Consider the following 18,723-nt stretch of genomic DNA (forward strand, 5'->3'; position numbering starts at 1 on the left):
GAGGAGCCACCAGCAGAGCTTGGAAAGTCAGTTAAAGCAGGATGCCTTTGCTGTTCATACAGTCACACATTGGAGGAGTGTAAACAGTTTAATGAGAAAAGACACAAGGAGAAAATTCAACTTCTGAAGGAAAAGGGAGTTTGCTTTGCATGCTTATGTGATGGTCACATGAGTCGGGAATGCGAGAGGCGCTTGACATGCAAAGTCTGTGGTCAAACTCATCCCACTGTGCTGCACATTAGTAGACAACCACCTGCTCCAGAGCAAAAGAAACAACCAGCTTCACAACAGCTAAAGGGCCCACTGAGTAAACAACCAGCTTGTTTCCAAACATGTGGGCATACAGGGGCCGGTAAGGATGACTGTGTTCTCCCAATTCTTCCTGTAAGAGTGAAGTCTGTAAAAGGATGTGATGTTATACAAACATATGCATTTCTGGACCCTGGTAGCTCGGCCACGTTCTGCTCCGAAGATCTAAGGCAGAGGCTGAATATTACAGGCAGAAGAACCAGTGTTTTGTTGAACACAATGGGCCAGGAGACTGTTGTTCCATCTTATTCCATCACTGGTTTGGAGGTGGCTGGATTAGAGGGCAATGACTTTTATAGTCTTCCAGAGGTCTTGAGCCAAAGGAAAATGCCAGTCACCACTAATAATATAGTAACAACTGAGGAACTGGATAAATGGCCTTACTTGTCGGACGTTCACATCCCACACATAAAGGCAAATGTTGATTTGTTGATAGGAATCAACGCTCCCAAATTGCTGGAACCATGGGAGGTCATCAACAGCCACGGGAATGGCCCGTACGCTATTAAAACTGTGTTGGGATGGGTAGTTAATGGTCCACTGAATGGAAGCAGTGGTGCCTTGGAGACAGTTTCCCTCTGCCACAGTGAACAGGATCTCTGTGAGGAAGTTGGAGGAAATGCTCACCAGTCAGTACATGCATGACTTCAATGAAGAAGATGATGATGATTCCAAGGAGGAGTCTGAAGAGGAGGCTCCCCCACCAAAAAAGACCCTGGCTAAAGCAAAGGCAGCCCCTGCAAAGGCTGAGGAGTTGGAGGAAGAGGACGACGACGATGATGATGAGGATGAGGAGTCTGAAGAGGAGGCTCCCCCACCAAAGAAAGCAGCCAAGCCTGCCGCTAAACCTGCTGACAAGGCCGCAGTGAAAGCTCAGCCTGCAAAGGAGTCATCTGATGATGAGGAGGACTTAGAGGAAGAAGCCCCACCTCCCAAGAAGGCTGCTCCAGCTAAACCACCTACAAAGGCCAAGGCTGCCAAAGAGGAGTCTGAAGATGATGATGACGACGACCTTGAACCTCTTACACCCAATCATATTCTCCTCCTAAAGGGCAAACCTGCTGTACCACCTGGACTGTTTGTGAAGCAAGATCTGTATGTCAAGCGACGGTGGAGACAGGTCCAATACCTCTCAGAAATGGAACCAGAGGAAAAGAAGTTTTGTTGCTGGGGACATCGTCCTAGTGGTGGACTTGACGGCTCCTCGAGGCTCTTGGCTGCTCTTTAAAGCCTGTGATGATTAATTGGTTTATGCACTAATAGGATATGGTGTGTGTACATGTATCACTCAAGAACATTTGGCTCCTTTTGTTTTTTGTTTGTTGAATTGTTATGCTTACACACCATTAACAATTAGGGGCCGGTGTGTAGGAGCCAAATTGGTTATTTTCTTTGTTCACAAGTGTTGTATGCATTTCTGCCAGTAGGTGGCAGTATCTTGATTAGGCCATGGTTTGTATCTATATAGGGAGGTGGGTTAATCAGGGTAGTGGTGCACGCTGGGGAATCCACACAGTTTTTGACCGTGCCATGGTGTTACTTCTCAGGTCAGAATAATTGTTATGGTTAAAGTGAGTACCTTTGAGTTGACTGTATATAGACTAAATAAACCTGAAGTACAATCAGCAGTGTTTTGGACATTGGCTGTGTTATGCATTTACACCTGCATACACCTACACAGGCACGCGTACAAGCCAGTCAAACAACCAGCGTGCGCGGATAGTGACAAAGGGCCACTATAGGATGTGAAACACGAAGTTGCATAAGTCAAAAACTTTAGTGCAGGAGGCAGAGTTTCGGTGAATATGGTGATTCAAAGTGATAACACATGAGTGGTGTAATGTGTGGTTTGGTTAGCTTGCTCTTTTTTCTGGAAGGAATTGTGGGAAAGTGTTTTGTCATCATGGGTGAGGTTTAAAAGAGGATCTGTGTGCTGTTTTAGGGTATAGGCCTTATAGCTACCTTTATAATATATTGGACTGGAGTTAGTAAACAGTCTCTATTATGCTAGGATGTGGCAGGTTTTTATTTAGTGCAATGCCTATAAAACAATAAAAAAGAGTGAAAAATGTTATTGAATATTTGTAACGCCAAATCAAACATTTGCTTTCTTTTTAAACAAAAATGCAAGTGTTGATTTACCTTAATGTTGGCTCTTTACTACAGTTATAGCCCTCAGAGGTGCATTTACAGATGGCAGCGTAATACTCATATTCGTATACAGGGGGGGATTGATTACTACATGCCTCATACCAAAACATCACACACAGAGGCACACACAAACACAAGCCCATTTGGACAGGTTCCCAGCTGCAGAGTCGATTAATGGCTTCTGGTTGTGAGTGTCTGTGTGAATGTGTTTGTTTCCTTATTCCTGCCTATTTCCATGTGGCTGTGCATGAGCGCAAAATGCAAACAGCTCTCCATCTACGTGATGCATGGATTTGGGATGATAATCCTGGGTTACGAATGAGGAGCAGAGCATAATTTATTATGTTTTCTTTGTGCACCCCAAGTACATTTTCTCTCCATCACTATCCAAAGCAGACATTTGACAGACTATCCCCCTTCTGTCTCTCTTCCTCTACAGTGGAGATCTTTCTATCCTATCACTTCCCTCTCCAGTCCCTCCTCTGAAGACTGTTTGTCATATAAATTTGGGATAATGGATCATGTTGTATGGGAATGATTCGACCCTGAAAAGTATGAAATAGTTGGCATGTCAAAGCTCACAGTTGCAGATATTTTTCATAAATATACTGTAAGTCACACATGGATTGTACAGCAGACCTCCATGAGTGAGTATGTGTATGCGCAAGTGCGTCCAGTTTGTATGTGGGTCATTGGATCGTGCTGGTAACAAGGACCTTGGGGAATGTGATTGTTACACATGAGTTTGATTGTGAGGTAGACTAGAACATGGGACATAAATCACCAATGCATCAAACGTCTCCTATCATATATAACTTTTTATGAGACTTTCCCATGAACTCCACTGAAGGAAAAAAAAAAAAAAAAGTGTTGTTATTTAAGACCAATATCTTTGTTCAAGTGATCTGACTTTTAAGAATGAAGCAGGAATTTAGGTATATAATGGCCATTTGATATGGACGTTCGCCTAAAAGTGAATCATATAAACTTCAGATACACAGTATATGCTGTCATGCGCACACAGTTGCAGTTAAAAGTGGACACACAAGATTAGTGACAAGCAAGTGGAGGGATAGCAGGAAAATGTTTATTCAATTAATACCTGAAAGTGTCATTTCCTGTAAAACAGTCTTCAGTTTTACCAGTAAAGCTGCTCCTTCTCTATAAAGCTTGGTTTAAATTGCACTGTATTTTAAAATCTTATTTTATTGAGTTTGGTATTGTCACTTCATTCTATATTAGTGAGGGCAACACACTTATGAATACATATAAATAGCCTCTTCGGGGTGAAGAAATGTTAATGTGACTTATAGAGAAGCTAAAGGGCAATGAAAATCAAGAGCTTTGAAGTTTCATCAGGAGTTCTTAATAAGAAATTAATCTTAATTAGGAAAACAGTTTAAAACATGTACACAAAAGGCAACCTTTTACTGCTTACAGCCATTAGAAACTGAGTACAATTAGCTGACAATTAGCCTGTTCAGCCACTGTCAGTGATCAATATACATATTATTGAACCATTATTAACCATATGTCAGCAGTGTTTGATTTAATGTCAGTGTTGTCAATTTGACGTCAATATCATCCATAAAGACAAACAGCATTTCCGTAGAAACTTCACATTTTGTCTCGTTTCGTCTCTACCAGCTGCTGTTGGTCAGCTGCACTACTTGAGTGGGAACAAACTGTGGGAATGAGAGGTGGACGGTTTGGAAGAAATAAGATTTCTCATAAAAATAAGTGCTGTTTCGCGGATCAGATACAGACTGTATTAAACGGACTCATAACACTGTTCATTTACCCTCTATTGTGTGTGTGTGTGTGTGTGTGTGTGTGTGTGTGTGAGAGAGAGAGACACACAATAGATCTCTTGTACGAAGATGGATTTTTTTTTTTTAGATTAAAACTACACTAAAATCACAACTTAAAGTATTGACTTGTTCTTGAGAAAATGCAGTCATTTTTTTTAGCTTTGGCCAAGTCTCACTTTGTATTTTTCCTCCAATGAGTGCATGTTGTTGCTTTAACCACGACTGATATTAGATGTTCACAGCTTTATCATTTGTTTCTGAACAACAGAGACAATTATGTCCAGTTGTCACTTGATGTGAAGACTTTGATACATTAAGAGTAAAGATAATATTGGAATAAAGTTGTAGAAGACATAGGTTGTGCTTTGTCTATAGCTAATATATGTTTTTAATATAAAGCTGATATTTTATAACCACAATTCTGTCTATTCGGTTTTTCATCCATCTTACCAGCCACCAGCACACTGTTGAAAACTGTGGAAGGGACCGCACCTGCCGTGGGTTTGCGAGCCTTATGAAACACATTTGGCTGTCTTTGACTTGAATTGATTTGCCATGACATCTGGACGCAATATGAGATTCCAGACACATGCTAGTCAATGCTCTCGGATAGTCATGCATGGCCAAGCACGCAGAAGTGTGTGCTCACGGGCTGATGTTGTTCACACAGCTTCACTGTATCTCTCTCTCACACACATTTGCGCGTCCTTATCAACTTCATTCACACTGTGATTCCTCACTATTATGTTTCACATTACCTAATGCTCATGTGCTACTTCAAACAACTGAATTACAGATTGTAGAACCCAGTCCAACTAAAACACAAAATCCAGAAGATCAAACATCACAATGCAGACTCCCTGCTTTATTTAAAAAAAAAAAAAACAATTGGGGTGAAAAAAATGACACTAAAGGAAAAGCTAATTCTGAATAAAAAGCACAAAAAAGAATTTAAAACTAAAACTTAAAATAATACATTATATTCTTTCAACAAAAATGACCTCACATCACAGAAATGTCTCAACTTGGTTCTCACAAAGATAGAATATAAACACACACAGAAACTTGTGCTATTCAATCCATGCCGTCTTGTTTTAATTTATGGCAAAGGAGGCTGCTCCAGACGTTGGTTCCAATTCCCCTACCCCGCCCTGCCGGTCGGCTCCCACTGGTGTCTCATCATCCATCAGCGGGGGCTGAAGTTGAAGACGACACCCAACTGGGGCATAGCATGACACCATGGCTGTGTTTCCTGTCAAACACACCTCTGAGATCTCTGTCTAACTTCACTACATTTCTGTGCATCCTTGCTTTGCTCTTATGGTATTTTTCTCTTGTGCTTCTTGTTCATTTGGCCCCTATTTCTTTAGCAACTTCTCTTACGTTAGGTCTTTCACTCTCCTTATCCCAATAAGTTCTGATTTTTCCTGACAAAACGCCACATCACACATTATGTGATCAGACATTTGTAAAGACCTGAAGTAGTGATGGATTATGGCTATTTTTGGAGACTCAGCAGCTGGCATCTACTTGAGGGAGTATAATGATATCAACAAGACATGCTCCAATCAGAAGACAACCGAGCCGCCCTATGTTACTGACTCCATCCTCTATATGAAACAGGCCTCGCATGCTTTCCTTCTTGTGGTAAAGTGATACTTTACCATCAGTATCTGCTGCAAACTGCAGCCAAAACTTTCTGAACACATACCTGCAACTTAAGATTTTACTGCACACATCAGACAATTTTCATTATTCATTCTATTGACTACATCTGTGTTAATCCAATTGAGGTAAACTTTTCATTTTATAAGTAAAAAAAGTTCTGTCTTTAAAACTCAGATGTTTTCTCCTCCCTGCAGGGACTTTCCTACATCCTCTCATCCTTTTTTTGTGTCAGTGTATGTGTGTGTGGGCGTGAGCTTGAGAATTTGCATGATGAGGATGATGATGATGATGATCTACGATGTGAATGTTTCATGTTTCCATGTGGCAGATGACAGACACACTACACAGTGCTTGCACCGGCTTTCCTGCATTCTCAGCTGTTCAATACTCAGAAGCTGAATGTAAACCATCTTCTCTAACCCTGGACGCACACACACAGATGTGCTTACGCACACATGCACGAAACGCACTCAAAGCTTGATTGCCTCCTGTTTCCTTTGAATGTGGGCCAAATGTTAAATGAAATCTGTGATAAGAGAATCTAAGAAGTAGGTGTGTGTAAATGTGTGTTAAAACCCCTCCAGCTTTTTGTGACGCACCGACAGAGGCACATCACCATTCATTTATTTTAATTGCTCTCCACCTGCTATGATAATCAGACCTTAAACAGAGAAATTTCCATTTTCAATTAAAAAACTCCTCTGTATACGCATGGGAATGAGGCTCAACTTATTATGAAATGGAATAAAAGATATTCCTCTTCTCACTTCTGTGTATTTTCCACCGTACTGCATAATCTCATATGTCAAAAATAGTACTGCTGGAATTCTGTGTGTTTAAGTTTCATTTTTTTATTTATTTGTTTTCATGTTACCGTTGTCCACCCTCCAGCGCTGCCAGATATTTTTCCCTGTTCATATTCTCTGTCTTTGTTTGACGCATGTTGTATGGCTTTTTGCCAGTCACACCAGCACCTCCAACAGCTTCTGTGAGCTACTGTAAGCCCTTTACTCCTTTCCCTATTATGATGATGAACTTGGATATTTGCTGACACATGATACATCGTTAAAGTGAGCAGCGCTATGTCTGCCGGAGACAATGGGCCGATGCAAGGCCTTTTCTTGATATGTGTGATCGCAGCCTTTTTTAGATCAATCATAATCTTTGGCTTCTCGACGTCACCCTAGTCTACCTGTGTGTGTGTGTGTGTGTGTGTGTGTGCGTGTGATTGTGTGTGAAGCCTTTGTCTCCCTGTAGAGATCATTAGCAGTGGAGCGCCTCTTGGTCAATACGAGTCTTGAATGCACTGTCTACCAGGACCCTCTCTGTGGAAACTAATTCGCAGGGCTCCCAAATGTGTTAGACTATAAATGTACCACAGCACCGAGGAAACTGTGAGATCACTTGAACGCCTTCAGGGGGTGAATTGAGGTGGTTTTACACCTTCTTATGTGGTATTGCTATTCGCTGTTGTGTGAAGGTTCAAACAGCAGTCTGTTGTGGGATTACTGGCGGGTCAGTGAATAAAATGTGAAAGCTGATACCAACTGTCTTGGTAGAAATTTTTCGCAAATTTTGCCTTTGGCAGTTTAAGATTGCGAATGATTTTTTTTCATGAAGCATAAGTTTGGTAGTAATCTTCGTTTTGTCATAAAACTCGGCCAAACACAGAAATAAGCCACAGTACGTGTACGTACTGTATGTGTTTTTTGATTGGACATTGTAGTGAATCCCCATCCCTCTGTTCTGTTTTGTAAATATTCATTAGCACAACATGTATCTTTATTTAAAAAAAAAAAAAAAAAAAGTGGGTAGCGAGCACAGGGTCAAATTATGGTATTCTGAAAGTTTAAAGTTTTAGTATAATTATGCTGAATAATTTAACTAATATATGTGCACACATTTCAATCATCGGACAACACATTTGCTAAATTTGACTGGCTTATAAACGCCAAAAATGGTGCTAAGTGGAAAGCCATTTGGGAGCTTATTGCTGAGCTGAGTCAAATGTTTTGGTTCACTAAAAAGAGCTAGAATTCCCATGACTACTATTTGATAAATCTGTTTTATACAGCATATGCTGAAATCTGTAGTGGCCAGCTGCTTTAGGAATTACTACAATTTTTAAATACGTATGTTTTCTGTGAATCTGAATGGAAAGTATTGAGATGAATTTTATTTGAGATTTGTTGACATTAATATAAATATATTATAATGCCAACCTTACTATACATGATCACACAATGACATTAAAGCATGAGGACACACACAAGAAGGTCTTACCTTCATTTGTGTATTCCTGAAATAACTGTTAAACTCCAGCCTCCATACTTCCTAAATTTGTGGAACAGCAGAAGTTTTTTAAGAACATGTGAAGTTGAAAGCACAACAATCCGCAGAAGGACAGAAACACGGACGAGGAGGGCATTACAATGGCCATATCCATCACTGTGACACACACCAGCACTCTTCATGGATCAGAAGCTTTAAGTGCCGAGCTACAGCGGGTTCAACAATAATACACAACACAATACCAAACAGGGAGCTGATTTATTACAGAGCTGACCTGCCCCCACGCTACTTGGAGGAACATAACCTTGAATGTGTTTCATGTATGTGAGTTTGATCTTATTTGAATAGGAACAGTAATGAAATGTAATGGCATTTCCTCACACAATGATGAAGAACACTTGAGAATTTAGTGTAGACTGGAACCTTGTTGACAGGAATTTTTCAGTGACTCACTTATACCAAATCTGCTTGAGGGGGAAAAAAAGTGAGGGGAAATTTCCAAGACACAGCATTTTTGTTTGCCAATCCAAATGTTCCATCATAAAAGATCAGGCAAACCAATGCTACCATATCAAAGGTTTTGTGTGACATACAAAAATGCCAAATAATGTTTCCCTTCTGCTCGGCCAAAAGCACACCATCATTATCTCTAAGGATTAAATCACTTCCCTGGGAAACATGCAATTAGAGTTCATCTCAAAAATATTTACAGTGTTCTGGAAGGGACTCATGTTTTCTTTGGCCAAGTAAACCAATTCATCTTCAACATTTCAATAAAAAAGGTGCAGTTATAGAAATGTAAAAAAATTCTTTTGCAGCAATTTGTAAGAACAAAATCAATTTAACAAAAGTGTCTCTTGACTGTTTCTTCTTTTTTTTTTTTTTCTGAGTGTGCCATGATTCTACTTGTTTTTAGTGTAGATAATAAATTGCATTTAGGTAAATGTCACCAGATTTTCTCTGTTGTTGCTGTCTGGAGTAAATGTTTGCTGACTGCACTTTGCTTTGAATCTTCAACTTTGCACGTTACATTTTGCAGTTAGTTGGAAGCATGTGCACATGAATTGGGATCTGTCAGCAAGACTATAGGAAATGAGGGTTTTAGTGCACAGTAAACATGACAGGATAATAAAAATCAACATAGAAACGAGTCAACCAAACAAATTACTTGTTCAACTTCATTTTTAATGAAGTGGAAGGAAAAATGCATGGCATTAATTAATATCATTATTGTTATAATTATAATAATAATAATAATAATAATTATTATTATTATTATTATCTCAGCAATGTTATTACGATCCAGTTTGTTTGGCATAGAAGACACACACACACTATAGAAATCACTCATCAACATCATAGAACTGTTGTGTTAGCAGCTGCATTACTGTGTTTTTGGCTATGTGGCAAATCATCCAGCGTGTCATGTAATGTGATACCGCTACACCGCAAAAGGAAAAAACAAAAGTTTGCATTTGTACAGATATTAGAAATATTGCTCACACTGAACACAATATCAAAAAGGACTTTGTCCTTTGTCACACGATAGTTACTGTAAAAGAAATGCTTTTCTCCATCTACGGAGATATTCTACACCACGTAGCATGAGGACAAAAATTTACTGGGTCCTGCCATTGTTCATGCTGGCTCTCTTTTGCACTGTCATGGCTCACTGGGACACTTGAGAAGAACAGAGCTGTTGTTAATGTCAGTTACACCTGTGGTCATCTGGCAGTAAATAAAAATAAATCATAAATATTCCTTTCAAAATAAAAATTACAAAAAAGTCAGACACATGTTGCATATACCGATCAGCCATAATATTAACACCACTGACAAACATTGGATGTTCTTTGACATACAGCACCCACATAATGTTACAGAGCAAATTAATGTTGTGGATGATCGGTGTACTTGGCAATTAAATCTAAATATGTACATTAAAGCATTAAAGGGTTAAAAGAAGAAACGACCAGGCACAATCTCAGTAAATGAATAATCAAATACAAACAGCTCACATGTCTCAGGTGGACTTTAGCAACACATTGCCTACCTGCTCATTCATATGTTCTGCTGAATAAACAATTCAGGGTGATACAATTTTAGAGAACACACACCACTTAACCCTTTGTCTGTCTGGATGGGGAAGCGCCCAGAGAGAATAGCTCAATTATTTTTAGCTGCCTTTCCTTTTACTACATCATGTCTTTTGACCCACTGCTAATTTCTTTCTCTGACCCTCACTGTCTGTCTATTCATTTCTCTCTCTTTCACGTTCTGTCTCTTTCCATCTTTATATCTCTGTCAAAGTGTGCCACAGTCTCCAGCTTTGCCTTACGTGACTGGAGCTCATATCAGGGAGAATAATTTATGGTTGCCATGAATAAGAGATGCTGTGGAGTTTCCAATGATTCAGGTTTGATATGGAAACAGTCTGAAATATTTGGACAGTGGAGGATTGAGTGATCAGTGTTCACTGGCCTGTTGTTGGCAAACACATGTCAGTGAAACCAGCTGTCAGGGAGACCCATGAGGCTTAGGAGAAAAGAGGAGATTATGGAAAAGGTCAGGAGAAATGATAATTTAAAAAAAAGTGAGAAGGAATGAAAGGGAACAGAAAGAAAGGAAAAAATTCTTTACTCAATTCTCTGACTTTTTTCTCCCATTTTATTGAACATCACACCTATTGATCAGGATGCCACCACATGCTGCATTGTGGTATGTTAGGTAATTGGTGTATAGGTGTCCTGGTGAAAGGCTGGTAATGAAATAGTTGATGGAAGGAGTTAACACTAGCATCACAGGCACACTCATCAGGTGTCCAAACTTGGTGGTGGTGAAAGTCTTAGTCCACAAGACAGATGGTCAAGAGATGATTAATGGAAGAGGAGAGGAAAAAAAAATTAAAAATGAAATTAAAACGTGAGAAATTTACAGGAAAAAGGACTGTTTTTTGCAGCTGTTCACAGCTCAAAGATGTTTGGTATGTGACCCCAGTGCTTTTAGTATTTCAGAGGCCAACAGGGGTGGAAACCAGTTGTCTAACAGTGTGTTGTTTCAAAAGCTTGCTATATAATCAATTGTACAAACAATTGTAAAAGTAACTTATTTTTTATAACATTTTATTGCAAAAGTAACTAGTAATGAATCTGTCAAATGTTTTGCTATAACAGTATTTGCCAAAAAATGGAAATACTCAAGATAAGTACAAGTACCTTAAAATTACAATTAAGTACAGTGCCTGAATGGTACTTACTTTCCACCATTGTTGTGGTAAACAGTGAACATCTCCACACACTCACAGTAGCTGTAAACTCACAATCATAACAAGCACAACTTATTAGCTAAGATCATGATAAATGTCCTGTATGAGTAGGTTTTTCCCTTCACTGTGGGATTCCTGACAAGATGGATTAGACTGCTATCTGGTTCCTGATGTCCACTGTGAAGAAAAGCAAGTCCAAAAGCCCTTAAAACCATTAGCTGAAGAATGTTGCTGCATTAGAAAACCATCTGTCCAAAAGTCAAAATGTCCAATGTGTATTTATGAGTGTTATTCAGATTTTCGAGGCACGACTGTGAAACAGCTGTGTCATTTTGATGTCATGGGTCGATGCCGGCATACATTTTGTTGCATGGAATCCATAGGTGTTGGTTTCATCAGTGGAACTTGGACAGACAGCGACAGAATGCTGTGCTAGCCGAGACATCCAAAGGAAGAGGAAGGACAGAACGATAAGGAACAGTGTGTAACATGGGATGACAGGCTGCATTCAGATGCACTATAACTCACTTCATGAAAAATTACAACATATTTTGCAGTGTATTGGGTTGTTACTCTGGACTACACGTCAAATACACTGTGGCCATGAAGACCGCTTGCATCTGATTGTTTAGTGTTTAAATCAAGTAAGAAAACATCTCCTTTAAAAATAAATGTCCCTGACCAACAGATTGAGCACAATTTTAAAGTACTACTGAACTACGTGTCCATTTAAAAACCTATAACATATAATGTATTACAAACTGTCAAGTGTGACGCTAAATGTCTTCTCGTGCATAGGAAGATGAAAAAGTCTGACTATGAAGTGGTTAGTTCATGCTTAAGGTTTGGGATTTGTGTTACTGTAGAAAAGAATCAGTCAAAGTCAGCATAAAGTAATAATTAAAGTTATTTTAAAGGACAGGCTACTGTTATTTAGGTATCATTTTGGGATTTGCTCATATTCTATTATTGCACAACCTGCATTTAAAAAGACAGAGTGCAGACAATTTATGTCCAAATATAAAAAAAAATATCCAAAAATATATACCTGAATATCCTGTATTCCCTCTAAGAGAAATAAGAGACAAAATGAAAGGAGGGAAATTGTTAATGTTAATTGACTTATTTTATATTTGTCATTGATAATAACATTATGTCTTTTGCAATTTTGTTAGATCCAGATTGATTATGAGAATATAAAAGTCAGCTAGTTCTTGTCTTGACATGCAACATGTTGGTATTGGATATTTCAGTTAACCTATACTAAAACAATCATATGTGTGTGCATATTTGTAACCACCAAGATGTGATATTGTTAAACATTGTGTGTTAAAGGTTTTATTCTCACTTTATTTAATAGGACTTTTACAAGAGAAATATTTATGTGACAGAATGATTAAAAACACCAGTATACTTACTCTTGAAGCCAGCTCTTCATCTCCTTGGATATTGACGTTCTTTCACACCCCTCCTCTTTTCTCTTCCACACCACACCTTCAATAGATTAAAACTCTCAAACCCTCAAACAATCTCCACCAGCGCCTGCCGCTTATTGCATTTCCCAGAACCGCTCTGTTCACCGAATTGAGCAGGTACGGTAATAGCTCTTCTGTCATCCGGTGGAATCCCTCCCTTTTCCAGTGCCATGCCTCCAGAATGAATAGCAATTTAAATGCCGCTCACTTCACATGTATTTGAAATCTCATTAAATGGATATAAAGACCCAAAGAAATTTGTTGTAAATAGAATATCTTAGCCACGTGGAGAAGGGAAAATTTATTCATGATTAGCCTTTTTTCTACTTCCATTCCCAGTGCCGAGTTCAGTGAATGTCTGTTAAGTGTCAGCAGTCATTTTCAGGGTGAAGCCCAGTATCTCCTCTAAATACACTCCATTTAAACAGACACAAGAGGCTGTTCGCAGACAGAGAAAAATGGTATGCATTATGAAAAGGGACAGTGAATGGCATTGCCTCTCAACTGACAAGCATGAAGGAAAAAATAGTTTGAGTCTGAACTGTCATTAACTGGGCAAACTAAAGGCATCCAAAATCAAATTTGACAAAAGAAATTGATTTGATATACATTTAAACCACAGTTTGGATTCACATCCACATGCAAACAGTTTTAGGTCTCTAAAACAGAGACCGTGGGAAAGATTTTTTTATTGTTTTTTCAAAACGCTGATGTCTGTGTGTACATGGAAATCAGAGCATCTGAGAAATTATAACATCCTCTTCTCCAATCACACATACCCTTTGTATTTAAGTAATGAGCATTCACCTGGTAGCAACAACGGCACACTATTGATTTGTTTACGTTTGGTCAGCACTGCTACGCCATGAGTCCGATGGCGAAAAATAAAACGTTGAAATAGTTGTCAGATAGGCCTAATTAAAATAAATAAATACATGACTAAATAGCTAGTACTGCATGGTTTTACATCAATACCGCCAAGAGAAATGCTCTTCTTTTCTGGTATTTAAAATATTGCTGACTTTATCGCCACCTACTGGCCTGGTGTCAATGGAGATAATTATAAAATGAAGGTCATGTGGACATTTATTTATTTAAGCAGAAGGGGAAACTATTTGTCAATGAAGGCCTAAAAGTACAAGAAATAGAGCTTGTTCAGAAGTACAGCGCTTGTTTGTAGCTTTTTAATAGATGGTTTGTTTCATTTCTTTCCTCTTCATCTTCTTTGCCCTTATGCTCAGAACCTCCAGAGGCTGTAATGTTTCTTTGTCAAAAATGGATGGATTTATAATATCTTCAGTGGGAGACTATTGGAAGCTACTTTATTCTGATTTATGTCATAGACTCACTTGTTGATTTATTGGCTGAAATGTTACATATTCTACTGTATATGGTACATCTTTCAGACTTATGAATCCTATGTATTTTTATTTATGTTAGTGCTACTTAAAGCTTGTTTTCAGAGTGTGCCTTCAGGTTAAAATACCGTGGTTTGAATTTTGATGGTGGGGTTGGGGCAGTGAGAAAATAAATTGGGAAGAATAACTGTAAGAACTATCGACTTGCACTGTGGAAGAAACGTTTCTGTGTCTGGGAAAATCATCATAAGGCATGAAGGCTTTAGTCTCACTTTGTGTCTCATCTTATTGTTTCACCATACTGTACGTTATACCCTGTGCTCTCTCAAGCCCTGTTGCCTGAATGAGAAGTGGCAATAAATAAATAATCGGCTGAATTTGGGAAGATTATACTTCTAAACTGACATGTTTCACACATTGGCTGTCCCCACTTCTGTAAATCATCCCATTCACTGTGTCTTATTGTGTGTGTTTTTGTGTGTGTGTGTGTGTGTGTGTGTGTGTGTGTTTGTATCATCACTGAGCTGCAATCCACATGATTTGGTCTTACAAATTTATACATGCAGCGCACACACACATTTACCATGACACTTGCCAAAAACTGTCAAACAGGGGGCAAAGGGATGCGTGGGCCTAATGAGAGCTTGGTCAGGAGTCAGGAGCTTTATGAAGTCCCTGAGGGTGAGTCCTGGACTGGGGCGAAACCACTGTAATCCATATCCCAGTGACATGTATGATTGTTGGCTGCTCAACTCTCTCACTGGAGCTCCGGTGCATATTTCATCTGGGAGGGGAAAAAAAAGAAAACGCTAAGGAGATTATAATCGTATTAATCAATTTTTGTTTCGAGAGGGCTTCATGGTTTGTCTTTAAGCTGTTCCCAATTCATCCCTTTTAATTTGAGGCACCATTTTGCAGACAAGTATAAGTGCTGTTGTCATTAACCTTTGCTGGGCACTGGAAAAGCTTCTCTGCAGTCCCTCACGTGCAGCATATGAAACAAAAAGACACCTCAGCAACAGGGACAATATTGGTGAGACAAAGGAAGTATTGGACACATAGAGGATGAGCGCTGTTGTCTGTTTATGCATGCACATGAGGATTATGTTGCTTTGTTAAAAATGTATTCATTAATTTTGTATTTTTATAAAAAGTTATTTTACATGTAGTTCGATCACACAAGTCATGTCAGTAGGTACTCCTTTAACATTTTTTATTGTTAGTCAGGATCAAAAAAAAAAAAGATTTGAACAATAGAGAGCACTTCCTGTCTGTGAGGGTGATTGATGGTATGAGCAGATAAAACAGATGCAGATATTACTAAAACACAGATGTTTTCTTTGCCCAGTTAAAATGAGCAACGTGACTCCGAATGAAGATATGGTGACGTTTCTTGAAATTTATTGTTGATTACGTCAAATGAAATCCCACATGGTACTTCCTGTTATGTGTAAAAGAATGCTATACTGACCTGCTTATTCGGGAGGAAAAATGAGTTCTAACTTTTCACTTAAAGAAGTTAGTAGCTTTAGATAGTTTAGAAATGTTGACCTTATCCTTGCATACAGAGATTAAAATGGTATTGGAAGTTAATGTAAAATTTTTGTAGGCCAAATACAATGTTGACATAGACAAACCTTATCAAACCCAATCCTGGTGTTTCAGTAAAGATCTAGAGTCATGTGAAGGAAGTAGAGAAACGGTAGCGTCTAGACTGTATTAATACACACATGTGCATAAACAATCTATAATTTATCTTATTGTCAGCACTTCAGTGTGGCTTGAAGACGAGACACAACTTTCCACTTTTGATTATGATAGCAGAAATTGTGCTGAATGCACTTACTGCTTCTGCGCTGGACCACACAACAGTTTCCCCACACGGTTATCCAATAGAGTAAATAACATTATGAAGCTTAGGGAGCCATCTAATCAATTTCTGCAGTTTTATGACAAGGTAGAGTAGAGCATGGAGTCAGGATCATATTACTTATTACACAGACTGGACTGGCCCGAGACAACATCAGCTCAATTGGTCTTAATAGCTTGTGTGCTGCCTCATAAGGTCAAAAATGTCTTGCAAGGGGAAAAAAAAGACCCAGATTATGAACTCTTGAAATACTGTACAGGTTTAGGATTTCCTGTTTTAGGACAGATAAACAAAGAGCTAGCAGACTGGTTTAAACCTGCAATAACTGGTCATTAGGTTACAACATTGCATAAAGAATAGCAGACCGTTTTTTACTTGTGCACTGCCCGTCCACAGCGGGAGACAGAGGCAGGATTTAGAGCTGTACAGCTGTGCAACACTGTGCATGTTTGCTCCGGACTACATTGCAAGTACATGCACAAGTGTGTGTGTGTATGTGTGTGTATCTGTGGGGCTGTGAGGCTGAACATGTTTACCTTCTCATTATAGAGAGGATTAACCATCAGGGAGGCTTGCAGTTCCCTCTGAGCCTGGAGAGCAGTGAAACAAGGTGAAGTCCTCAGAGACATGTTTTATTCACCCACGTCTGAGTTCATTTTCACCTCTCCTCTGTCCTGATGTGTGTGTCAGCTGCGCCCTGGATGTGCCCTCCCACCGCTCAGCTTTTATTGTTGACTACATTAATCAATACTCAATGCTGAAGAGGAGAAAGGGATGCTATTGAGGTTGAGGGAAAAGTACATTAATGAGGGCACTGACTACAGGTACTGTTTGCCCTGTGCAAGACTGACTGACGAACTAATGGAAATATTCAAAATTGGAGAGGAGAGCTTGAGGAGGGCTGTTTTATTACTTTGAGTAGTGAACAGGAAAGCTCACCATCAGGGGCTGAATTTGAGGTATTATAATTCTTGGATATCAGCTCCCTCTGCTGGCCACTTCCCACCTCCCTGAGGGTCAGAAAGGAAACTGATGAATAGTTTTGTTGTTAAAACTGCACTCTTGGAGCAAGAGGAGAAGAGCAGAGTTGAATGGAAAACAAAATTCAACTGTCAAGCAGTCACAAGCAATGAAAAATAAGATTGAAATTAGACTATTCATCTGAAATATTATATATTATACTTAAAATCTTCAGAGAAGTTTCAACTTTAAATCGGGGAATTTACCTCATTCCATTCAAATCTATTGCTTGATGTTGTCCAGTGTTATGATGATGCAAAGATGTGGCAACAGCTTTCTTTCTCGTCCACTTATCTTTTCAGAATCACACAGGATCATCTGAAAAATAGCTTTTTCTTGTGTTTATTTTATATATATATATATGTATTTTTAGAAATAAAAAGCACACTCCATTCATTGAATCTGACTGACAGGATGATTGCGGGCTCTATTCACAGCTGCAGCTGTGGCACCGTGCATCATCTCCGCTGAAAGTGTTCGCAGATCTTCTGAAGTCGTGCTTTACATCTGCCAGTATCACAACATCATTTTGTAGAGAAATGGGAAAATTCTGAAGGAAACAGCTTGTTTGAACGGGAGCCAAGGGCAGAGTCAAACTGTGTTGCATATCTGTAAAATAGGCGAAAATAAACAAAGATCAATCTGAATGGGAAAGAAATGTGCTAAATTACTTCTTATTAAACATTATTCTGGTTATTCACAATCACAGGGTAGATATAGTACACAGTAATGTAGTATTCAGTTTTCTCGTCCTGACATCATAAACAATGGGCATCACAGAAATAATGTGTGACAGTGAGCTGACGTGCACATTCAAAACTTGAAAGGCTCCCCTTTGTTTTACACCAGTTTCACATGTGCTGAGCATTAAATCCAGTGTTCATTCAATCAGCCACCTGTCTAAAAGATGAAAATATCTTTTAAAGAAGTTAGTGCAGCAGCTACACACATATGTGGCTATTAGCATTCACTCTTTCTGCATGGGATCTACACAGATGGCTCACACACGGATATCATGCGCCCATCTTCCCAGAGTTCTTATTACTGAGGCTAATATATCACTCTGACAGAATATTTAAGTCTTAACATTCATCTTTCAAAAGGTAATAAATAATAGTCGGCTTTTGTCATTAGCTGGTTTACAAAACTTGGGCGACTATAGTTTCCTTTACACCTCAAGCATACTGTTATTAGGAGCTTCTCGAAATGAATAACAAAGGCAGAGCTGCAAGAGACGTAAAAGTTAGAAGGGGTTACTCGGAGCATAAATGTCAGTGTCTTAACACTCGTGTGGCCATCACCTTTTTGTTGTCTTTTACGTGCTAAAAATTCTGTAGAACAGAAAAACTAGAAAAAAGTGCGGAGAATTTAAAACATCCACTGAGATTACAAATTACAGATATTACAGTTTAATATGCAGACCGTGCAGTCACATGTACATAACATCACTGGCAACTATAAGACTAAATCTGCAGGATGAATACATAGGCATAGACATGTATGC

This window comes from Scatophagus argus, chromosome 11, assembly GCF_020382885.2.
Source record: "Scatophagus argus isolate fScaArg1 chromosome 11, fScaArg1.pri, whole genome shotgun sequence".
Taxonomy (NCBI): Eukaryota; Metazoa; Chordata; class Actinopteri; family Scatophagidae; genus Scatophagus; species Scatophagus argus.